Consider the following 25,972-nt stretch of genomic DNA (forward strand, 5'->3'; position numbering starts at 1 on the left):
GTGTGTATGTATGTATGTATGCATGTATTTATTTATTTAAAAGGTTTTATTCATTTATTCATGAGAGACACATACACAGAGAGGCAGAGACACAGGCAGAGAGAGAAGCAGACTCCCTGCATGGAGCCCAATGTGGGACTCAATCCCAAGTCTCCAGGATCACGCCCTGGGCCAAAGGCAGGTGCTCAACCCCTGAGCCACCCACGCGTCCCTCAAGAAGCATTTATTGATTTGAATAGCTAAGCCCTAATTCAGATAGAGCTTTGTGCAAGGCCTGGCACATAGACACTTATTTACCATGAACTATTATTATTATTACACACATTTGTTGAATTAAAACAATAAATCAATTTAAATACCTGTTCTGCCAACTGGTCTTTTGGCTTGTAACAGTTATTATAAGAATTTAGGAATAAATTTTGATTATTAAAATACATATTTTTAATGATTCTATTTATTTATTTATATATTTGAAAGAGAGAAAGAGTGCGCATGCATGTGTGTGAGAGAAAAAGCAGAGGGAGGCAGAGGGACAAGTAGACTCTGCACTGAGTGTTGAGCTGACCTGGGGCTCAATCTCAAGACCTCAAGATCATGACCTGAGCTGAAATCAAGAAACAGACACTAATTAAGTCATCCACATGCCTGTAAAATATATTTTTAATACCCAGAGAAAACTGTGTTTTAAAATATTTCTTGTTCTCTGATGACTGATATTGAACAATCCAAAGTTGGATTGATTTGAAACAAACAACTTAGACTTTAAATATTTTGAGTCTACAGAGGCCATATTGGGATCAGAAGACGATTAAGAATAAAAATAATTAAAACCAACTTGCGTTTACCCCTCAAGACTTATATAGAAATATTCTTGAAAAACTCAAAAATGTTCACAGAAATGAGATTTTTTTTTTTGAAGGCTAAGAGTTGCCCAATATGCTTATGTTTGAGACCATACATAAATGGCAGATGGCGAGGATAAGAGAAAGAGAACAGGGATTTACTACAGCCCGATCATTCTCCTAGACACTGAGCCTACAACAATATTCCTATCTATCCATGGGCTAATTCCAATAAGAAAAACCTGTTGTTTCATGGTTTGGACACTATAAATTGTGACTTTTCAAGGATTACCATCCTTGAGGGAAATGAATTTTCACCATTTTGTTGTCTTTGTTGGTGTGACTTATGAAATGGGTTTCCTGAATACAGGAATGAACTAAAATGATATATATGGTAGTGTGTACTATCTGAAATTTATATTACCTTATAATATAAAAAAATTGTTTTTACTTCTCTGGAAAAAGATTTATTTACTTATTTGAGAGAGAGAGAGAGAGAGAGAACAAGTGGGGGTGAGCAAGGGAAGGGGCAGAGGGAAAGGGAGAGAGAGAATCTCAGGTAGATTCCCAGTTGAACAGGGAGCCAAGGCAGGACTCATCCCCTGACCACAAGATCATGACCTGAGTGGAAATCAAGACCCCCACCCACTTAACTGACTGAGCTCTCAGGCACACCTTAAACATTTTTAATGTGTTTATTCTTTCATCACAGCTGGATGTTAAACCAGATAAAGTCAGGAATTGTGCTTATTATTCTGTGTATCCCTGGGTATGTTATTATTGATGATTATCAATATTAAATTTACCTTTTTGTTGTTTTTTAGATTTATTTATTTATTTCAGAGAGAGAGAGAGAGAGAGTGAAGGAGAGACAAAAGGAGAGGGACAGAGAGAAAATCTCAAGCAGACTCCCTGCTGAGCCAGAGCCCCAGGTGGGGCTCCATCTTACCACAGTGAAATCATGACCTGAGAAGTCAAGAGTGGTAGCCTAATGGAGGCTCAAGTGACTGAGCTACTTAGTCACCCCATGAGTTTGCTTTGATTTAATAATTTGATGTAACATTTAGGCCAGTCTGATTCAGTAAAAATCAAGAGAAGGACTTGGCAATTGTCTTATGAAGGTGGGCAGTCTATTTGGAATACTTTATGCCAATTATTAGGGCATTGACTTTCAAGTATTTGGTGGATCTATTTTGAAAATTCTTATTTTCCTGAGATCAAAACGTATACCATACATATCATAAAGAGAGTGAACACCAGGCCTAGAAGCAGCTTCTTAGCTCCATCTCCAATCTCTGGTTTGCCCACTGCAGCCTCCAGAAAGTCCATCAGGGTGACACAGAGGTCCTACAAAGCATCCACCCCCGGCCCCTGGGCCTTCAGCAGAAGCTTGTACATGAGCTGGCCTGGTGTCTGCATCAGCTTTCAGGTCTTCTCCTGGGTGGGCAGCAGCAGCTTCTGGGGCTCCTGGCACCGTGGGCGTGATTGGGGACTAAACGGCGGGGGTGGGGGGGGTGGGGATTGCAGCTCTCTTAGTGCCCCAAAGCCTGCTGAGCCCCCTTAAGCTGGAGGCAGACCCCAAGATCCAGGCTGTGCACACATAGGAGAAGGAGTTCAAGAATCTTAACAGCAAATTTACCTCCTTTACCAAGCAGGTGAATGGGATTCTGGAGACTGAATGGAGCCTGGAGCAATAGTTGAAAGCGGCTTGGAGCCCGCGGCTAAGGCGGCAGAGAGCTGCATGGCCTTGGGTGGCGGCTGCTGGCCTGGCCCGGGAGAAGCCGCGGCCCAGGAGGAGAGCTGCGGGGCCCAGGAGGAGAGCTCGGGCCCAGGAGGAGAGCTGCGGGGCCCAGGAGGAGAGCTCGGGCCCAGGAGGTGAGCTGCGGGGCCCAGGAGGAGAGCTCGGGCCCAGGAGGTGAGCTGCGGGCCCAGGAGGTGAGCTGCGGGCCCAGGAGGAGAGCTCGGGCCCAGGAGGAGAGCTGCGGGCCCAGGAGGTGAGCTGCGGGCCCAGGAGGAGAGCTCGGGCCCAGGAGGAGAGCTCGGGCCCAGGAGGTGAGCTGCGGGCCCAGGAGGAGAGCTGCGGGGCCCAGGAGGAGAGCTGCGGGCCCAGGAGGTGAGCTGCGGGCCCAGGAGGTGAGCTGCGGGCCCAGGAGGAGAGCTCGGGCCCAGGAGGAGAGCTCGGGCCCAGGAGGTGAGCTGCGGGCCCAGGAGGTGAGCTGCGGGCCCAGGAGGAGAGCTCGAGCCCAGGAGGTGAGCTGCGGGCCCAGGAGGAGAGCTGCGGGCCCAGGAGGAGAGCTCGGGCCCCAGGAGGTGAGCTGCGGGCCCAGGAGGAGAGCTCGGGCCCAGGAGGTGAGCTGCGGGCCCAGGAGGAGAGCTGCGGGCCCAGGAGGAGAGCTCGGGCCCCAGGAGGTGAGCTGCGGGCCCAGGAGGAGAGCTCGGGCCCAGGAGGTGAGCTGCGGGCCCAGGAGGAGAGCTGCGGGCCCAGGAGGTGAGCTGCGGGCCCAGGAGGTGAGCTGCGGGGCCCAGGAGGTGAGCTGCGGGGCCCAGGAGGAGAGCTCGGGCCCAGGAGGAGAGCTGCGGGCCCAGGAGGAGAGCTCGGGCCCAGGAGGAGAGCTGCGGGAGAGCCCGTCCAGAGGCGGGGCTGGCCGAGGGCTCCGGAGTACATGGGAGGAAGCGCCCCAAGAGCGCAGAGATGCAGACGCCAACTGTCCTGGTCAGGAAGGCCGCGGGCGACTTGGCCGGAGGGAGGCGGTGGGGACCGTCCGGAGGGCGTCGTGGGGCTGCGGGGGTGGGGGTGGGGGGACGAAGGGCCGCAGCCGCTGCCCGCCCGTGGCCAGCCCTGCTCCCCGGACCAGATGGCATCGTCGCCCGGGTCAAGGGCCGGTGCAAGGCGATCGCCGGCCGCAGCCAGGCCGCGGCTCACACCGGGTGCACCCTGAGGGCTGCTGGCGCTGGTTGGGAAGCACGCGGATGACCGCGGTCGCAGGAAGACAGAGTCGTGAGATGAACCGGGACACTGGGCGGCTCCAGCCCCTTGGAGCCAGGGGCTTCCCTGGAGGCCTTCCTGGCTGGTACTGGGCAGCGCAGGGAGCTGGCATTAGGGACGCCGACGCCCACCTGCCTGGGCTGGAGCGAGCGGGTCGGGGCACCACTTCTGGGAGCGTCCCAGGCGCTGGTGAACCCCAAGCTGGCCCTGGACGGGGAGCCCCCGCGGCCCGTGAGCCCCTGCGGAGTCTAGGGGTGGAGCCCGAGTGTCCAGACCCAGACCCAGGGGCTGAGCTCCGCCCCCTGCAGCCCCGGGAGCCCAGGCCTCCACTGCAGCCTCCACGCCGGGCCTCCACTTCCTCCCGCTGGGTCAACTCCTCCAAGGCTGTGATTGTGAAGCAGATTGAGGCCCACGATGGGAGGCTGGCGTTGCAATCATCTGTGGTTGCTCCCAGCCTCCCCATAGAGCCTCGCGGTGGGGGAGGAGCTGTGCAGGGCAGCATCGGAAAGAGGAGACCCACCTGAGGCTCAGCCCCCAGTCCTCAGTCTACCCTTGGAGGAGGGAGGGTAAGGGGAGCCTACGGCCCTGGGTACCTCTTCTTGCCCTTGCCCTCAAGTAAAAGCCATTTAGGTGTGTATTCCCCCCCAAAAGCTTCAGCTGGTTCTGCCAATCACTCCCTGCCCCTCAAAAAAAGAGTAGCCACATTTACAACACATACAAGTAACAAATGTTTAGCCCAGAATACAGAGAGAATTTCAATGAATGAATAAGAAGAGCATTGACAACCAGAGTAGAAAAATGGCAAAAGATGTGAGCCGTCCTTTTGGGAAATGAAAACCACAAGGGCCACTTGCCACTTGATTTCCACCAGACTGAATATATAAAAATGATCTGATCCTTGCATAGGAAGGCCTTGTTTTACACGCTTTAGAGGCAGTAGCTTATAAAGTATGTTTTATAATCATCTCTATTTAACAGGTGAGGAAATGGAGGCACAGGTTGGTTAAGGAACCTCTGTGAGGCCACACAGCTTTTAGAAGTATTCAGTGCGGGAGCCGGGCCCCAGGCAGGGTTGGACATTTGCAGCATATCCAGACGCAGGTTGGGGAAGGAAGCATGAAAGACTGAGCACGGGTTTTTTATCAACAGGACTGGCGGTGTTGTTCATCTCTTGCAACCACATTACAGCTTCATTCTCAGGTTTTAGGGAAATTTTATGGGGGATTTGAGCTTGTACGATGTCTGAGGAAAATGTGCCATCAGAGAAGACGCTTCCTTTGGAGGTCAGAAGTAGCATTTGCTCTGCTTTTTGGTGCTTTCTCAAAAGAAGAAGAGCTCCCCCAAGACTATGCCAAGAAGTACTTGCTTATCAGTTGCTTAAAACTGGCAGCTTAACTTAATCCTGACTCCCATTCTGCAGCCCAGATTTGGAGAAATGAGGAAATGTTCTCTCTCACTGGACCGTATTCAAACAGGAATACAAATGCCGGGTCTTATTCCCATTGGGAAATATCCAAAGTTATTGTGACAGTACTGTATTTTGAGCAATGTTGGCTATTTGTTTTTTGGAGCACAAAGCAAGCAATAAATCTGTCACCCTGAAAAATCAGGTTGTGACCTAGAGGAAGGAGCAAATTGTGACTTTAGGTAAAAAAGAGTGACCTACCAGGGAGGACAATTTATCATGATAACAAAATTGCTGGTGCTCTCCTGACCGACCAGGAAGAAGGGCTGCAGTAAGCAAATTCAGGAGATGCAAGCGTCCGAATATTTTTAACTGATCAATATTTCCAGAGTTCACAAGCAGCCAAAAAACTGTCATTGTTCAGAGTAAGTACATTGCTCACCTGATTTGTAAAAGGAAAAGCTGAGAGCTTTAATTATTCTCTTAAAAAAAAAAAGTCACCACTCAACAACTGGCATTCTTTGTAAAATGAAACTAAATATTCTCCTGGGGATTTAGGTGAGAATTCTTGATTTTTATGAGGAGACAGGAGATAATGTTACCTGGAAATGCTAATGGAAATTGACTCTTGGGGATTAATGTCCTTCACCCAGGCTTGCATTAGAACTGTTCATGCTGGAGAGGAAACCAAGCGAATAATATCATCTAGGGAATTATAAAATAAAGACTTAGGCAAAACTGGAGGTTACTTCAGACACGAATGCTGATTTTCCACTAGGTTGGGTACCTTCCGTGTGCCCCTTCAGATCACTCCACCCTGCACTGTGCCCGAGAGACCGTTTCAAAGGGCTCTCTGCTCAGGGGGTTTCAGTTGGGTCCAGTCAATGGGCGGCACCTGCTGGAGAGTAGAGGGAAGAGGAAGCTGGGGTATTTCTCCTCTGTCCCCCTCCCTGCGGGGTGACTTCAGACTGGCTGAGTCTCTCTTCTGAAAGTCACAGCTCCTGCAAGGTGACATTTTCTGCACAGCCCTTTCTGGCTCTAGATTCCAGTGACCTCTTCTTTCCCTTGACACTTCTGTTCCAGGCGTGATAAATGAGCCCCACCCGTAGGCCCTCAGGGCACGTACGGCCCTATCTTTGTGGTTTCCATGCACCCTGCTCACACCTTTGTATATTAAGCTTTACTAAACTAGAGTGTGCTGTTTCCTGCTTGGTCTTTGATGGATAGACACTTGGGTAGCACTTTCCAAAGACTTCAACAGCCTCATGGCTTTCCAGGAGCTCTGGATGACTAAGACACTTGAACAGGCCTTAGGCAGGGATGGCAAATGCTATCAGTCATGGGATGAAGAATGTTAAGTTTACATTATGTGGCTCAATCTTGGTCATGATGTGCTCAAGCTTTGTATACTATAAAACTGTGATTTTTTTTTCTCTTTCTAGATTTTGCTGACAAGTACAGATATGATAAATCCAGCTTTATGTCATCATCACTCCTCCATGAATTTGAAGGCTAGATAAAGCATTCAGTACCTGAGCATTAACACCCATTATCTTCAGCCCCTGTTGCCACATGGCACAACTTATTTTCACTTCACCAGCTTACAAATTCAGCTGTCCTCCCAACAAACTTGGCAGGCTCATCCCATTTCTCAGAAGAGATTTAATAGCAGTGAGTTCATGTACTACAAAGACTTCATTACTTTTATTAGCTTTCCGTGCTCCCTGCTTACTGGTGCACTGAGAGGTCTTACTGAATAATCCATAGTTGTCAGAAATATAAATGTGCCCTAGCATCGTACAGCTTTAATTCTACTTATTTTATTTTCTTATTTAGGACATTTTGGAAGAGATTAGATAGAGTTCCTTCTGTTGAGGAATTTGCTGCCAAGTGGTGGAGGCTTATGTCCAATTTATGAGTAGAGTGGAATATCCAATTTTCACGTGCCTATGACACCTGAGAAAATGCATTCATAATGCCAAGTGCTGATTCCTCTTGCTTTTCAAGCTCAGGCAAATTTTTTGGTAGAAAATAATTTATTTACTACTTCATTTAACCAAATATTCTCTATCTTAGACAAGTCAAATACGTTTGAGTACCTTTCTTTAATTATGCATAAATTGTGCCTAGATATCTTTTAATTTTTTTATTTTAATTTTTTTCTTTTTCTTTTTTTGGAAAGATTTTATATATTTATTTGAGAGAGAGAGAGAGTGCATGCACGAGTGTGCGCACACAGTGAGGTGGGTGGAGGGCAGAGGGAGCGGAAGAAGCAGGAAGCCGTCTCAAGGCATACTCAGGATGCTGGGATCACTACCAGAACCTGCTTAAACAACCGAGACATCCAGGCACTCCTTAGTTTTTATCAAATTCTATTTTGTTTTTTATTTTTTTAAGATTGTATTTATTTATTTATCAATTAATAAATTAAATTACTTAATTTTATTAATAATAAATTATTAATTTTAGAGAGAGACCATGCATGTGCCTGTGTGGGGGAGGAGGAGTGTGGGGGGGTGGGCAGTGGGGCAAGTGGACTCCATGCTGAGCACGACCTGCCATGGGGCTTGATCTCACAACCCTGAGATCACGACCAGCACCAAAACCAAGTCTGGTACTCAACAGATGGAGCCACCCAGGTGCCCCTAAATATCTTTTTTTAAAAAACACCACAAGCAAAACTATTGGAGAGTATTTTGTAAAATATTGGGTTGCTTATTAAATCTGTATTATTTATTTATGTGCTCGCTTCGGCAGCACATATACTAAATCTATACTAATTTAACTATGATTAGTTGTAGTATAAGCATATACATACGAACAGAATAAGACAGGGGAGAAAGAACAAGTAGAAGTAGAGTTTGTCCAGTTAAGATCCATACCAATAAATCAGAATACCCAACAACAGTTGCACAAAATCTTTCAATTGTCTTAGGCTTTAGTATTATTTATATAAAGGAAAAAGGGGGTGCCTGGGTGGCTCAGTTGATTAGGTGGCTGACTCTTATTTCATTTTTTTACGGTTTTATGTATTTACTCATGAGAGACACAGGCAGAGGAAGAAACAGGCTCCATGCAGGGAGTGAATGCAGGACTGGATCCCGGGACCCTGAGGTTCCGCCAGTCCCGCCCTGGGCCGGAGGCAGCCGCTCAAGCCCTGAGCCCCCCAGGGGCCCAGGCAGCTGACTCTTGATTTTGGCTCAGGTCATGATCTCAGGGTCATAGGATTGAGTCCTGCATCAGGCTCCGAACCGCTGTGGCATTTGCTTAAGATTCTCTCTCCCTCCCATAAAATAAAGGCCAGAAACTGGACTGACCTCAGGACTAAGCAAGTATAGAGTATCTGACAACTCATGGATTATCTTTCTTATGTAATCTATATCTCTCTGGGATTTCCCTTATAAAACAAAGAAGGATTATGCGAAAGCACACATTTTTTGAATGAGAAATAAAGATGGAATCTCTCTAAGGGGCGCCTGGATGGCTCAGGGGCTGAGCCTCTGCCTTGGGCACAGGGCCTGACCCCGGGGTCATGGGATGGAGCCCCCCCCCCCAGTTGGGCTCCCTGCATGGAGCCTGCTCCTCCCTCTGCCTGGGTCTCTGCCTCTGCGTGTCTCTCATGAATAAATAAATAAAATCTTAAAAAATAATAAAATAAAATCTTGTTAAGAAGAAAACATCTGGCGAACCCCAAAGGGAAGGAAGCAGGGAAAGATTGTTCATCTCCCTCGATAATGCTTCTGTATCACAGCTGAATTTCTTACAAGAATCTCCTATATTTAAAAAAAAAAAAAAAAAAGAATCGCCTACCTAGTGGTTCCCTCTTTTATATTTATTTATTTATTTATTTATCTATTTATCTATTTATTTATTTAGTGGTATCTATCATCTATCTATCATCTATCTATCTAATCATATTTATTTATTTATTTACTTACTTTTACTTACTTTACTTTTACTTACTTTTACTACTTTTACTTATTTACTTACTTTTACTTACTTACTTTTACTTACTTTTTTACTTTTACTTACTTTTTTACTTACTTTTACTTATTTACTTTTACTTACTTTTACTACTTTTACTTACTTTTACTTACTTTTACTACTTTTACTTACTTTTACTTATTTACTTACTTACTTTTACTTACTTTTTTACTTACTTTTACTGACTTACTTTTACTTTTTTACTTACTTACTTTTACTACTTTTATTTTTACTTACTTTTACTTACTTACTTTTTTACTTACTTTTACTTACTTTTACTACTTTTACTTACTTTTACTTACTTTTACTTACTTTTACTTACTTTTACTACTTTTACTTACTTTTTTACTTACTTTTACTTACTTTTACTTACTTACTTTTACTTACTTTTACTACTTTTACTTACTTTTACTTATTTACTTACTTACTTTTACTTACTTTTTTACTTACTTTTACTGACTTACTTTTACTTTTTTACTTACTTACTTTTACTACTTTTATTTTTACTTACTTTTACTTACTTACTTTTTTACTTACTTTTACTTACTTTTACTTACTTTTACTTACTTTTACTTACTTTTACTTACTTTTACTACTTTTACTTACTTACTTTTACTTACTTTTACTACTTTTACTTACTTTTACTTATTTACTTACTTTTACTTACTTTTTTACTTTTACTTACTTTTTTACTTACTTTTACTTACTTTTACTTAGTTTTACTACTTTTACTTATTTTTACTTACTTTTACTTACTTTTGCTTACTTACTTTTACTTACTTTTTTACTTACTTTTACTTACTTACTTTTACTACTTTTACTTACTTTTACTTACTTACTTACTTTTACTTACTTTTACTACTTTTACTTACTTTTACTTATTTACTTACTTTTACTTACTTTTTTACTTACTTTTACTGACTTACTTTTACTTTTTTACTTACTTACTTACTTTTACTTACTTACTTTTACTACTTTTACTTATTTTACTTACTTTTACTACTTTTACTTACTTTTACTTACTTTTTTACTTACTTTTACTGACTTACTTTTACTACTTTTACTTATTTTTGCTTACTTTTACTTACTTACTTTTACTTACTTTTACTTACTTTTTTACTTACTTTTACTACTTTTACTTACTTACTTACTTTTACTTACTTTTACTACTTTTACTTACTTTTACTTATTTACTTACTTACTTTTACTTACTTTTTTACTTACTTTTACTGACTTACTTTTACTTTTTTACTTACTTACTTACTTTTACTTACTTACTTTTACTACTTTTACTTATTTTTACTTACTTTTACTACTTTTACTTACTTTTACTTACTTTTTTACTTACTTTTACTGACTTACTTTACTACTTTTACTTATTTTTGCTTACTTTTACTTACTTACTTTTACTTACTTTTACTTACTTTTTTACTTACTTTACTACTTTTACTTACTTTACTACTTACTTACTTTTACTTACTTTTACTACTTTTACTTACTTTTACTTATTTACTTACTTACTTTTACTTACTTTTTTACTTACTTTACTGACTTACTTTTACTTTTTTACTTACTTACTTTATACTACTTTTACTTATTTTTACTTACTTACGTTTACTTACTTTTACTTACTTACTTTTTTACTTACTTTTACTTACTTTTACTACTTTTACTTACTTTTACTTACTTTTACTTACTTTTTTACTTACTTTTACTTACTTACTTTTACTTACTTTTACTTACTTACTTTTACTTACTTTTACTACTTTTACTTACTTTTACTTATTTACTTACTTACTTTTACTTACTTTTTTACTTACTTTTACTTACTTTTACTTAGTTTTACTACTTTTACTTATTTTTACTTACTTTTACTTACTTTTACTTACTTTTTTACTTACTTTTACTTACTTTTACTTACTTTACTTTACTTACTTTTTTACTTACTTTTACTGACTTACTTTTACTTTTTTACTTACTTTTACTTACTTACTTTTACTACTTTTACTTATTTTTACTTACTTTTACTACTTTTACTTACTTTACTTACTTACTTTTACTTACTTTTTTACTTACTTTTACTGACTTACTTTTACTTTTTACTTACTTACTTACTTTTACTTACTTACTTTTACTACTTTTACTTACTTTTACTTACTTTTTTACTTACTTTTACTGACTTACTTTTACTTTTTTACTTACTTTTACTTACTTACTTTTACTACTTTTACTTATTTTTACTTACTTTTACTTACTTTTACTACTTTTACTTACTTTTACTTACTTTTACTTACTTACTTACTTTTACTTACTTACTTACTTTCTTTCTTACTTACTTTACTTACTTTCTTACTTACTTACTTAGTGGTTCCCTCGTATCCGCAGTTTCGCCGCGGGCGGCTCCTCTCTCCCGGCGGCGCCCCGCGGCCTGGAAGCCCCGCCGCCCCTTCTGACGAATCATCCGCCGGCCAATAGCAGCCTAGCTCCGGCGCGCGGCGGGCGTCCTTCCGGTCACGTCATCCTTCTCGGAGGCACTCCGTCGTCTGGCGTCGTCACGAGGGGGCTGACTTTGACGTCATAGTTGGAGAGAAAGGCCGAGGTCAGGCCCGCAGAGCCCTTCCCGCCGCGCCTTGGTAAGGGGGCCCTAGTTGCTGATTGGTCATCGCCGTTAACCTCTCCGTGCGCCCCGTTATGCGTTAGACCTTGTAGGGAGGCCGGCGCAGAATATATAGGGCTTCCGGGCGTCCGTGGGGCGTGTGGGCACGTGTCCCTCGTGGGTTTGGGGCAGCAGCGCCCTCGAGGTTTTCTCTGTTTTTTTATTTTTTAAAAATTTTATTTATTTATTCATGAGAGACACACAGAGAGTGGCCGAGACCCAGGCAGAGGGAGGGGCAGGCTCCACTGGAGAGCGCAGTGGGGTGGGGGGGGCTCCATCCCATGACCTCGAGGTCACGTCCTGGGCCGAAGGCAGGCGCTCAACCACCGAGACACCCGGAGGCCCCGCCCCCATTCCTTTTTATTTAAGTTCCATTTGCCAACATACAGTGTAACATACAGTGCTCATCCCATGAAGTAGTAATTTTCTTTATTTTTAGGATAAACATCAAATGTCTTTCTCAGGCTTACAAGGCCTTGCAGCTTCTGACCCCTGTGTTCCTTTTTAGCTCATTTTGAGCCAGTCTCTCACGTGTTTGCTGTGTTCCTGTTGCTTGGGCCTCATTTCAGTCTCTGGAATACAGCAAATTCCATCCCCCACAGGATCTTTGCACATGAAGTTTCCTCTTACTGGAATGCTCTCTTGTAGTTATTTACTTGCCTACATACTGGCTCCTTCAGGAAACTTCTAAGTGCTGTGAGACTAGGGGTTGTGCTCCCTCCCACTTTCTTTTTTCTGCTTTTTATTGAATCTACAGATACATAGTTCTGGCATACAGAAGAAGCTCAATAAATATTTGCTACAAAAGCATATACACAGCTAATAGCTATTACCAAATTAAATTTTATGTTTACATTTTATTATTTTATTTTATTTATTTTAAAGATTTTATTTATTTATTCATGAGAGACACACAGAGAGAGAGAGAGGTAGAGGGAGAAGCAGGCTCCATGCAGGAAGCCAGTCATGGGACTCGATCCCTGGACTCCAGGATCACGCCTGGGCCAAAGGCAGGCACCAGACCGCTGAGGCATCCAGGGATCCCCTATGTTTACCTTTTAACTGTGTATCAAAATATAAAAATTTTGTGCCAGAGCTTTTGAAACATGCACTGATGTTTTTGAATTTTATGTAGATCTACCCATCGTTGTATTATGGCTTCTGTTATTGGTAATCATGCTCAAAAAGGCTTTTCTCAATGGAAGATGATATGAATTATTATCTATTCTTTAATAATATAACTGTTTTTATTTTTTATTTTTTTATAGCTCTTTCTTTAAAAGAATATGTAAAACTCCATACGGTTAAGTTTTTAACCGTATGGAGTGTATCTGAGGGCAAGATGTCAGGTAGTGAGGTATTTGTTTTCCATATAGTGGCCACTTGTCCCAACAGACTACAATGAGTGCTCTATTTCTTTCTTAAAATGCTTTTATTTTGTATTTTATATGTAGTTCAGACTTCAAAAAAAAGATTTATTTCTTTGAGACAGGGTGAGAGAGCACAAGCAGGGGGAGGGGCAGAGAGAGAGGGAGAAGCACACTCCCCACTGAGCAAGGAGCCCCACATTGGGCTAGAAACCAAGACCCCAGGATCATAACCTGAGCCGAAGGCAGATGCTCAACTGACTGAGCCAGGCTGGTGCCCTATTTCAGACTTTTTTGATACTTAATTTTGGTCTATTCGTCTGTCATTTTGGTGACACATTATTTTAAGAATGATGACTTTTAGAGCATTTTAATATATGGTTGTGTTATCTATTGTTAACAATTATGCTATCCAACAACCAGCCACAGTGCAATAGCTTGTAACATCCAGTTGCAGAAGATAGTTAAGCCTTAATGCCCTAAGGCATCTATTAACGAATTAACTATATACTGTTTGGGAGAATGGGGAAAATATTCACTCAAGTATTTTTTCCTCCAGGGCTTAATTTTCTCACTGACACTCCATTGAGAAAAATACAGCTTAAAAACAATAAACATTTATTTAGCTCATGCATCTGGAGCTTGGAATTTTGGCTGGGCTAAGCTGGGCAGTTGTTCTGGCTTTCGTTGGGCTTATTCTTAAGTCTGGTGGCTGCTGGCTGTGGACTAAGATGTATGCAATCAGGCCACATATCTCTGGATCACCAGCAGGATCGCCCAGACATATTCCATGGTGAGGGGCAGAGAGCAGACACGAAGCAAATGCAAAAGCACATTTTCACATCTCTGCCTGAGTCAAGTTTGCTAACATCTCATTGGCCAAAACGAGTCACACAACTGGTCTCACACCCAAGGTGCAGGGAAATACACTCCACTTTTCCTAGAAGGAACTGCAGAGTCACATTGCAAAAAAGGTGGATACAGAGGATAAAGAAATGGAGTCCATTAATTTAGTTCGTGTACCACCATGAAAGTCTTCCATCATTCTTTAATACTTTTGACTAGCTTTTCCTGCAGACTTCTTGTATCTTAGAACCATTTTGTGAAGATAAGAAACACCCTTTGGGATTTTCAGGGAGAGAAGGTATATAAGTTGGAAACTGACCTAGATATTTTTATGTATTCATGTCATTTAATCTTTCCAGCAAGTTAATCTACCACAGTGCATATTTTACAGGTAATGACACCGAGGTTCAGATAGATTCAATAACCATCAGACAGCTAGTTAAGTCGAGAACCTGGACTCAGACTCAAGTTTCCTGCCTCAGAGTATACCTCTTCCACTGCGGCATGGCTTCCTTTGGTAATTTCTGTGAGGAGCATGCGTGAGAATATTCATCAATAGATTTGGAAAACTGTAAAATGAGCTGAGACCTAATGATTCTGAATTTCCCCAAATAACCTGTGTTTCTGTAAATACAACTCTAGAAGTTTTTGGTTTGTAGGAGAATCTATTGTATCTCCTTCCTGTTACATCCATTCGTTTAGGTAACATCATTGACATAGTTGACTGAAGGAGATGAAATAATCACAAGAAGTGTACCTGGCATTTATTATGGAGATACTAACTTTTTAGCTCGATTGTGATATGATCCATTCAATTTTCTGGCAATTTAGAAAAATATTTTTTCTTTTTAAGTCTTTATTTATTTATTTATTTATTTATTATTTTTTAACTTAGGTAATCTCTACACCGAACATGAGGCTCAAACTCATGACCCTAAGATTGAGTCCCATGCTCTTTTCATGGAGCCAGTCAGGCACCTCCTCAAAAATCACTATTTTCAAGAGTATTAGCTATGTCTTTATGTTCCCAAAACTTTCCTTTGGGAGGCTTTGATTTGGGTTTAGAAATGATGTACAGAGCTTAGGGCCAGTGGCACGAACTGGTGGTAATGTTGCCAGGGATATTGTCATTTTATCCTTTTGGCAAACTATGCTCAACAGGTGAATTCTCGATAGGATGCCAAACAGTCATTTGAAAACTGAAACATTGGGATCCCTGGGTGGCGCAGCGGTTTGGCGCCTGCCTTTGGCCCAGGGCGCGATCCTGGAGACCCGGGATCGAGTCCCACGTCAGGCTCCCGGTGCATGGAGCCTGCTTCTCCCTCTGCCTGTGTCTCTGCCTCTCTCTCTCTCTCTCTGTGACTATCATAAATAAATAAAATTTAAAAAAAAAAAAAAAAAAAAAAGAAAACTGAAACATTAAAAAAATAAATAAATTTAAATAAAGAAAGCAAACATTCATTTGGATTTTGGTTAAAGTCAAAGTGTTTGTTACTAGAAATTCTGGAAGTGAGCAGCAGTAAAAACATCAGCAACAAAACTTCTTGGAGTTAAACTTGTTTCATTGTGGATATTTTTAATAAAAGCCAAACCATTTCCTGTATGAAAATCTTGTCACGAAGCCAAGTGTCTTAATATTCTGGGTGGGCCCATCAATCTAAACCATATGTTGCCCAGTGTGGAAATGGTTGGAGGTGGGAAGAAGAGGTTGAAATCTGGGAGCCCTGGTCTTGAGAGTGCCTGGTGATCAAGCACCACGGGTTTGCGTTGGGTAACTTATACTCATGTGTGAATCATGAATATATTTATTTCCTAAGACTTCATTAATCTCCTTGACCATTACGGGCTTTGGCATGCCGCAGCCCCGAGGACCGTGTAGTGTTTGCCTTGAAGGACCTAGGAAACATCCCCGAGAACCTGCTGTTGATGAAAAATGCCATTCAATCACTTTATCTTCAGGATGGCAGGACTTTCTGAATTACCACATGGAAACCTAATAATGTCCATCAAAAGCACGTGCAAAGATAAACTACATGAGAATAGTGTCGAACTCCTAGAGAGAAGGGATCACAGAAGTTGTTAACTCACAGCATGAATTTAAGAGTCTTTGCAAGGATTAGAGGGAAGGTGTGTTAAAGGGTCCACAGCAGGCACTTTACACATATTAGTCATGATTGTTAATGACTGCGGAGTTGTCTCAGTTATATTATTCTAAATGGAAGAAGGAGGATGGACTAGATCAGTGGTGTCCAAAGCTGACTAAGCATTGGAATTTGCAGAGGTGCTTCCTAAGATCCTAGATTTCTAGTTTCCAGCGCTGGACGTTCTTATTCAATAGATCTTTTCTTCTCTTTTTCTTTTTTTAATTTAAATTTTATTCAAATTGAATTCTTAATACATAATGTATTGGTTTCAGAGATAGAGATCATTGATTCATCAGTCTTAATATAATATCCAGTGCCCATTACATCGCATGCTTTCCTTAATGTTCATCACCCAGTAACCCCATCCCTTCACCCCTGTCCCTCCAGTAACCCTCAGTTTGTTTCCTATGATTAAGAGTCTCTTATGGTTTGTCTCCCTCAATAGATCTTTTATATAAGGCTCTGCAACTGATTCTGATGGCCAGTTAAATTTAGAGACCACAGAGTAGGAGGTTTTATTTTATTTTTTTAAGATTTTATTTATTTATTTATGTGAGACACAGAAAGAGAGGCAGAGACACAGGCAGAGGAAGAAGCAGGCTCCCTGCGGGAAGCCCGATGCAGGACTCAGTCCCAGATCCTGGATCACGCCCTGAGCTCAAGGCAGATGCTCAGCCTCTGAGCCATCCAGGCGTCCCAAATAGGAGGTCTCTAAATTCCTTTTCTGCTGCACATTCCAGAACATAAATTTGGAGTATTGAGAAGTTTCTGGTTTTGATACTTATTGCTCAAGCTCATGCAAATTTGCACTAACCAAGGTCAACCAATCTTATCAAGGTGCCTGTGATATTGCTAGAGCTGGTTATTCTCAGTGCAAATTGGCTTTAATGGGCCTCACTTACTCTCTTTTAGCCATTTCAGTGCTTCAGGGAATCCAAGACCTGTAGTTCCTGTGGATGTATCTCAACCCTTAGCCTACTGCCCAAATTCTCATGTCTTCATAAACAAGTTTATCCTATGGTATGAACAGAAATAAACAAATGCCAAACAAAGTACCTGCTGTCACATTTTTTCTGCTGCCACATACAATTTATGCCCAAATGTGGGAGACACTCCCAGATGTGTAACCCCTGTAGCTCCATGCATTTTTCTCCTAGACAAGAAAGCATATCATGGGACGCCTGGGTGGCTCAGCGGTTGAGCGTCTGCCTTCGGCTCAGGCCGTGATCCTGGGGTCCTGGGATCAAGACCCACATTGGGCTCCCTGCGAGGAGCCTGCTTCTCCCTCTGCCTGTGTCTCTGCTGCCTCTTTCTATCTCTCATGAATAAATAAATAAAAATCTAAAAAAAAAAAGAAAGCATGTAACAGAATAATTCATCAATGCATACATATATACATACAATCGTTATATATGAATGTACACGTCTGCATCTTAATATATCCATTTGAAAAAAATCAGACAATTATTTGTAAATGATGACACACATCTATCTAAAAGACCTATGCGTTTATGTCCAGATATATGGTTAAGAGTTGCCAAGATAAAGATTTCTAATATTTAAGAAAGGCACACATTTCAGTTCAGTTACCATCCTCAGCTGTAAGTAGAATTGTAGAGGTCCTCTCTGCTCTCAGACTGGGTGTTGCCTGCCTTCTGCTCTACTTTGGGTTGGTATTCTGGGCAGCCTCTTTCTAGCACATTTGTTATCTTACCAGAGTAAGAGAGTTTGTGGTTTGTGGAGGACTTGTGGTTTTTGAGGAAGTTGGGATATTTAGTACGTGATAAATTAGGAATCATACACTTGCCAGGAACTTGAACTGAATTGAACCAGGAACCCAAACCTGGGGCTAGCTAACCAACTTCAGTTTCTGAAGCAATAAATTAATCGGTTAACCACAAACCAATGGAGAAATGTTTTAGTTTTAACCTAGTCAACCTATTCAAACCAGAACCAGTCATGAGTATTTTTTCTAAAGCCACAGAACCATAACACTAGAATGTTTTCAAATAAAATCTAAATTAAATTTGATTTTAGCTCCTAACTTCAACTCTCATGGTTGTAGTGCTTTTTGTAACATTTTACATGTTTAGCATTGATGGTAATTTGATGTATGATAGTATCTTATGTTTGAAAATCATAGAAACGATGCCAGTTTAGGAATGTTACTTTATATGATTATTATAGTATAAAGTGGAAAATCCTGTGATAGACTAGATTCACCGAAGGTTTGTTGAAGGTGAGGGATGCCTGGGTGGCTCAGAGGTTGAGCATCTGCCTTCGACTCAGGGCGTGATCCCAGGATCCGGGATCAAGTCCCACATTGGCTCCCCGCAGGGAGCCTGCTTCTCCCTCTGCCTGTGTCTCTGCCTCTCTCTCTCTCTCTGTCTCTCATGAATAAATAAATAAATAAATCTTAAAAAAAAAAGGGTTTATTGAAGGCGAAGTGATGAGACAGAGGAAGAGGTGGATAGTGTCTAGAGAACCAATTCAGATGTTTGTTGCATTGGTCCATCAAGTTTCTTCTATGGTAGTCATTAAAGAAGGAAATAATAGATCCAACTTCTTGTTCATATACCACTTGCTATCTTGTACTACTGAGGAGTAAATGTTAAGGTAACTTAAATTTATTGATGAATGTAATTTTTTGGAGCTTAGTTGAAAGCTTCATTCTTCTCTTACAGGCAGAGACCTTAAGGCTCTAAGAGGGCATATCATACAGCTCTAAACGGAAGAACTAAGTTTTAAGCCCAGCTCCTTTTGATTCATAGTCCAAGTATCGACTGCCATGCTATATGCCCTCTGTCTTGAGCCTTTGTCCTGTTGTTGCCTGTTTATTCCCATATTTTCTTCCATTTTGATGGAATTAGCTAAAGACCCAGCTGGTTGCTTTGATGCTTTGGCAGTACCATACTGAATTAAGTTTCCATTTGCTCTTCAGGGAGCAAGAGCCCTTCGTTTATAACTGAGAGAGAGAGAGAACCAGGGAACGGCCTGGTTCTCTATCCTTTCCTTCTCAGGGGGTTGCAGCACATTAAGGGAGTTTGAGTATCACAAAGCCTTGTACAACTTTTTGCTCTGAGTGCTGTCTCCGGCTGCTCTTCTAACCTCAAGTAAACTGATGCAGCAGAAAGCCAACCAGTGAACAAAAACCTCAAAACTGACCCGGCTCCATTTTGACATCTGCTCTGAAATGAACCTCTTAAGTCCCTTGTTTCCATTAGAAGATTGTTTTAAAACATATTCCCAAGGAGATGAATTTGATTCTTTATTTCTTCAGGTTTCTTTGGCCTTCTATTACTTTAACTGCAGCCTTACATTTTCTGAAGTAGGTCTGCAGTGAAGCCAGGCAGAGCACATTAACAGACCTAGCATGCCACGGCTAAGTAATCCAGTAAAAGTATTCTTGTTGTGCAGTGCATGCATTCATAGGACCATTTTAGTTATTGCTATAATTAGTTCTGATTCAAGTATTCCACAGAGAATGAGGTTTCTAGATTGAAAGTGGTCAGATGCAGGTTAGCAGTGGGGATGCAGGATGCAGATGGCAGACAGAGCCTGAAGGAGAGATGAAAAATGTTTCTATATGCCTCAATTTGTAGCATTTCTGATTTTTATATGGACATTAAACTTGGTCAAGCTGAAGTGCCATTTGCTTTAAGAGAGGATAATGTACACTTATCCCTATGAATTCTAAAAAATAGACCGAAGCTGGAAGTGGCAGCCTATGGGACAACTTAGAGTGACATGTACATTACAGAATGCCTATAATATAAGGCTTACAAAGAGAAAAAGAATAGACACATTTTACCTGTATAGTTGTAGGTAAAATTATTTTCACCCTTGACTGATGGTATAAGAACATAGATCTTATATCTGGAAGAGACCCAAGAGATCATGTAGTCTTTTCTAAATTGCAAGTATGACAATTTTTATTGATGAGTCAGCAGAATATTTACTATGGGCCAGGGACTATGCTAGGAATTAGGAGCGGTAACATAAATAATACACAATGCCCCCTTCCCTCAAGGAATTGATGGTATAGTGGAGGAGATAGAAGTCTAAATAGTTTTTCAAAACAATGTGTTGAGTGGCATCTGGCATCATGTACCCTGGGAGTTCAGAGGGACTCCTGACGGCTGGGGCAGGGTTCTGAAAGGTTAGGGAACATGTAAGAGAGAACATGCTTTTTGAACTGACATGGATGACAAGGATGCCAGAAAATCTCTAGGCCAAAGAAGCTTCATTCTCATGTGTGAAGATTTGGTTGTGTCAAAGAGCATGTTGCACTTAGGGAAGTAAAATGTTCAATAAACCTAGAGCTTCTGAGAGAGCTAACAGGAGTTGTCACTGGAAAAAAAAAAAAGCGAGGCCATGAAAGGATGTGACATTAAATTAGGGAATATGGGCTTCCTTATATATGCAGTGGGATAATTGTTTTGGATTTTACTTTATTTATTTACTTTTTTTTGTTATATTTTGGGTTTTAAAGAGAAGAGTGACATTTGGGTTTGTTGTTTGTGGTAGAAATCCAAAAGATAGACTGTTAACTGTAGAGAATAGTTTTGGGGAGACTCTCAAGGGAGGTACACATGAAGGCCGTGAGAATGGAGAGGAGGGAACTCATCTGGGGGAATATTAAGGAATATAACTGTAGTATTGATGGGATAAGGAAGGAGAAAAGTAGAGGAAAACTGTCAGATCTATGACATGGGAAAGTGATGGGATGGTGATGTCACAGTTGGGAAAAGATACAGTTTTGAGGAAGTTTAAATATGAAAATATGATAGAGTTTAAGATTTTATGGGATATTAAAGTGGGAATATCTACCTATGAAATAGATTATATTCCTGGAACTGAAATGAGATGTCAATCCTAGAGAAATGGGTTTGGGAGTTAATCAACCTGTAAATAACAGTTGAAGCCATGGGAATACATGCTATTCACTGACAGTTTATAGAATAATAGGAAAGAAGGACAGTTCTGGTCCTGGAAAATATGGCAGACCAGAAAACTTGAGAACACACCCCTACAAACACATACAGATCAAAGATACAATGCAGCATTTTCCTAGAGCAGAGCTGCACTCACTCAGAAAGTCATGGGTATTTCCAGGAGTCAGAAACAGAGAAGGAGCAGAAAGCTTCCTTCACTCCTTCTAGATTATGACTCTCTCAAAATTATAATGGTAAATGAGTAAGCTGAGGTGGTGCCTGCCTGCTGGAATGAAGTGGAGGTTTTGCAGCTTTCAGTAACCTAGATGATTGGGTTGTAACACACATGTGGTCAAGAGATGAAGCTTTTGTTCCCAGTGAAGTAGAGTATTAAATAAAATTCAAACCCATTTGGGATCCCTGAATGGATATAAGTACTTCAACTGGTGGATTAGGGAAAAAAAATGCCCACTGGCACAGAAAGAAGACGAGTAAACTGTTCTACTTTGGTTTTGAGATTTAAAAAAAAAAAAATCTCGTGGGAATTTTCCCATAAAACTTTGTATCAAAAAAATTTTGGGGGGGGGGTTCAAAAACATTTTTAATCACATTGAGGTATATTCACAGACTGTAAATTTGACAAATGTATGTAGTTATGTAATCACCAAAATAATCAAGATATTGAACATTTAATGTACCTTAAAACATCATAGGAATTCCCAAAAAAGAACCATCAAAAGTCTTTGGGCACAAAAAACTCAGGATTATACTCTATAGAACTTTGAATAATGAAATAATCTGGTAGAAATCATAAGAATTTTTGGAAAGAATGAATTCATAAAATTATTGAAAATATAGAAAAAATAAGACACTGAGAAAAGACTAAATAGATTAGAAAAATAAGTAATTTCTAGGAATGAAAAGTACAGTCAGTGGAATAGAAAACTCAGTAGATAGGTTAAGTAACATATTAGCCACAGCTAAAGAGAAAATTAGTGAAGTGGAAGATATTTTTGAGAAAATAACCTAGAAAACAGTTTAGAGAAATTATATATGTCATATATATGTAACAAAGTATATACATGTATAATATATAATAGTGCTACACAATTATATAAGTATATAATTATAAAACATAAAAATTTAATGTACATTTATTATATATGTAATTTCCCTAACTAAAGAAATTATATATAATTTATATATGTACACACATATATGTATATATACACATGCAACTATGACTGATAATAGGAAATATAAAAATAAGTTAATACTAAAATTCTGAATAAACACAACTGCTAAAATAGGAGGGATATTAAAATTAAAGTGTTTTTAGGTTCTTATATTGTTCAGGAGGAGAACAGAATGGTTGATTAATTTTACATTTTATCAAGCCAGATATGAATATTAAATAATACTTTGAATATTAGAAAGTAAATGTAACCTAATTTCTGCTTGTGGTAATGATAGACATTCTTGTAGGAAAAAATCTTATGCTGAGCTCATCAGAAAAACATGACTAAATATTTATTTATTTATTATTATTTTAAAATTTTATTTATTTATTTTTAATATTTTATTTATTTATTCATGAGAGACAGAGAGAGGCAGAAACATAGGCAGAGGGCAGAGAAGAGGCTGCATGCGGGACTCGATCCTTGGACTCAGGAATCGCACCCTGAGCCACTGATATTTTTACTGTCTTCACAGTTTTACCTTACTCAGAATGTCATATACTTGGAATCAAACAGTACGTAGTCTTTTCAGATTGGCTTCTGTCGCTTAGTAATATTTATTTAAAGTTCCTCTATGTCTTTTCAGGACTTTATAGTTTTCTTTTTTCTTTTCTTTTTCTTTTTTTTTAGCACTGATACCGTAAAATTTTAAAACCTGCAAAATTATTATATGTGTATATAAATTGTTTTTTTTTGTGTGTATATAAATTGTTAAAAATCTTCACACATTATAGAAATACGCACAAGAATGATGAATACCAAAATCAGGATTCTGGTTTTACCTCTAAAAGTGAGGTATGAGAATGGTATTGATGAGGAATGCCGGGGTGGGGGGAGCGTTATTGTATTTGTAATTTCTTTCTCTAAAAAAAGATCTGACAAATCTGAGCAATCCTTTTTTTTATTTGTCATCTTACACTTTGTACTTTCTGTGCTCTTAAAATAGGTCATAATAAACATTATTTTAAAATTATAAAAGAGCTGGTGAGAAAACTGGCTTGAAAACCAACATCGAAAGGTTGGGCAGAAAAGGCAAATAGAGATTCTTAGAAAGAGGTCAGGAAATAGAGAAACCAGGAAATCCCAACCACAAGCACTGTAGGGTAAGGAGATAGCATCCCAGTTAGATGCTGCTGAATGTCTCAGTAACGTGAGGGCTAGATATAGGAGGGGGAAGGCACGTGATTAAAGTGGATCATGAGAAATTTGGGGACTGGTAAGGCTGGAGAACAGGAGGTTAGCTTGTTGGAGGTGCAGGTTAGAGGGCTATTAATGGTCTAGAAAGTGTGAGGAAGGGAGATTACTGTGGGGTAAACAGGAGGACTGAAATTTCCATGGGGTCGAAGAACATGTGGGAATGGGGTAAGCAATCAGGTGAGGTGGAGGGAGAAGGTGTAATGCGATTTGGAAGATTTCATACGGGAGCAGTTTCCAGGGTCCACAGACTCCTGGTTTGGTACTGGCGTTTGTTGTTCTGAAGGGAGAGGCCAACGCATTTGGGAAATCAAGGAGCTGCGGTTTTTCCATGAGTCTAGGGACGGTGGAGGGTAGTGGTGTTCAGGCTGCCAGAGTTGTCCTCTCAGCTCTGCTACTTACTACCTGTGGGATCTTGGCCAAGAGCCAGTAGGAATATCTAAGCTTCCATTTTCTCATATCTAAAATGGGCTTGGGGTGCTTGGGTGGCTCAGTCAGTTAAGCATCTACCTTTGGCTGGGGTCATGATCCTGGGGTCTGGGATGGACCCCATGTTGGCTTCTCTGCTCAGCGAGGAGCCTGCTTCTCCCCCTCCCTGCTACTCTCTCTGCTTGTGCTCTCTTTCTCTCCATCTCTGTCAAGTAAATAAATAAAATCTTTAAAATGAGCTTAATTGTAGCATGTGCCTCATGGGATAAGTGGGAAGATTAAACAAGATAATTCATGAAGGTAGTTACACAGCACATGGAAGGTGCTTAAACATACAGATAGTGTTTTAGGTGGTGGAAATAAGCACTCCCACATAATTGTTGAAGTTGCCCATGATAGTGTAAGACGTGAAAGGAAACATGTGAATTGGGCGCTACAGTCATCAATGACTTTTGGGTAACAGTCTGGAAATAGGTGATTGAAGTTGACAAGGAGGTGGAGAAGCTGGTAATAAATAAACATACCATGAACGTCAGGGGAAGAGGGTTTTGCAGATAAAAAGGCACTAAGAACAGTCTGAAAATAGCTATAAGCAGCGGAGAGAATACAGACTTCTCATTGTCTCCTAATGTAGAAATATACATTCTGGTGAGAGAGAGAAAGAGAGGGAGAGAGTAAAGTGAGAGAGATTGGGACGTGGGTGCAAATACGAGAACAAAGTTGTAAACACAGGACTGTGTGAGGGTGAGTCCAAAACAGGATGGGTGAGCCCAAGGGCTTGCATTGGAGTGTTGTCTGAAGAAATATGGATAACCAGGATAGCATTAAGGAACTGCTCGAGATGTCATTACAGTTATTTTAGTGCCTATCTCTATTCTAGTGACTTTTAAAATCTTGAATTTATTGACATTACAGTTTCAGGAATGGTGCTCAGGATGCAAAAAGGTCTAGAGGCAGATACAGGTCTATATATAAAATGGCATGTGAGGAGGTGGGGAGGGGTTGATTTATTAATTGAAGTTTGGGAAGGCTTCATGGAGGAGGTGGCATTTTATTATTTATTTAATTATTTATTTATTATTAAAAGATTTTATTTATTCATGAGAGACACAGAGAGGGGCAGAGAAACAGGCTGAGGGAGAAGCAGGCTCCCCGTGGGGAGCCCGATGCAGGACTCAGTTCCAGGACCCCGGCGTCACACCCCGGGCCAAAAGCAGCCGCTCAAACGCTGAGCCACCCAGGCTTCTGGAGGAGGTAGCCTTTTAAACTGGGTTTTGACTGGTGATGAGAAGATATGCATGAGAAAATGTATCATGAACGGGAAGGTTGGCTAAAGAATCTAAACAAAAGAGAATAGTAAGATTCAGAACATGTAAAAATAGCACATAATCAGTGACAAATTTTTTAAAACTAGTGTTAAGATGATTGCTCTGATAAAAAACTGATACGTAGCAAGATAAACACAAGCTGGGAATGCTCAGTAGATCCTTTTTTTTTTTTTTTTTTGCCTTTACTGAATGTCAACTAAACAAAGCTGCTTTCGAAATCATATACCAGGAACTTCCTTCTCAAGTATCATGCAGGTATCTTGTCTGTCTCCCAGGTTACCTTGGCTACTCAAGATACTACTACTTAACAATTACTTTTATTTCAGATTGTGAATATGTTTAAGATGAGTAATTAAAAATTCTAGACCACTAATGCATTGGCTCTGGAAAAAAAATTTTTCCCCCTATTTTTAGAACCAAACCTGCTTTCAGTGTACAATCTGGATTGGCACTTAGATGAGTTTGGGATAAGCAGATAATCAATCACAGCCAGATAATAGACATCAGTGATATTGCTTTGCAAGGTATATGCTCTGATTTATGTGAGTGGATTGTTGTTTATGATACCTTTAAAATATTTGTGATGGAATAAGGCTTTTATAACCAAGCAGCAAAGACA

At 40.6% G+C, this 25,972-nt stretch overlaps 1 long non-coding RNA gene across 5 annotated transcripts in view; it reads left to right on the forward strand.

Annotated features, from left to right (window-relative positions):
* Positions 1–11,693: 11,693 nt before the first annotated feature.
* The window catches only part of LOC112648265 (uncharacterized), a 170,596-nt gene continuing 156,317 nt past the window's right edge, over positions 11,694–25,972 (forward strand). The window contains exon 1 of one of the 5 annotated variants that reach the window (XR_007411752.1): positions 11,694–11,850. This is a non-coding gene — a long non-coding RNA (uncharacterized LOC112648265). The remainder of the gene's footprint in view (positions 11,851–25,972) is intronic. The other 4 variants (XR_007411753.1, XR_004817509.2, XR_004817504.2 and 1 more) reach the window with 4 other exon arrangements.

The sequence above is a fragment of the Canis lupus genome, chromosome 7, assembly GCF_003254725.2.
Source record: "Canis lupus dingo isolate Sandy chromosome 7, ASM325472v2, whole genome shotgun sequence".
Lineage (NCBI taxonomy): Eukaryota > Metazoa > Chordata > Mammalia > Carnivora > Canidae > Canis > Canis lupus.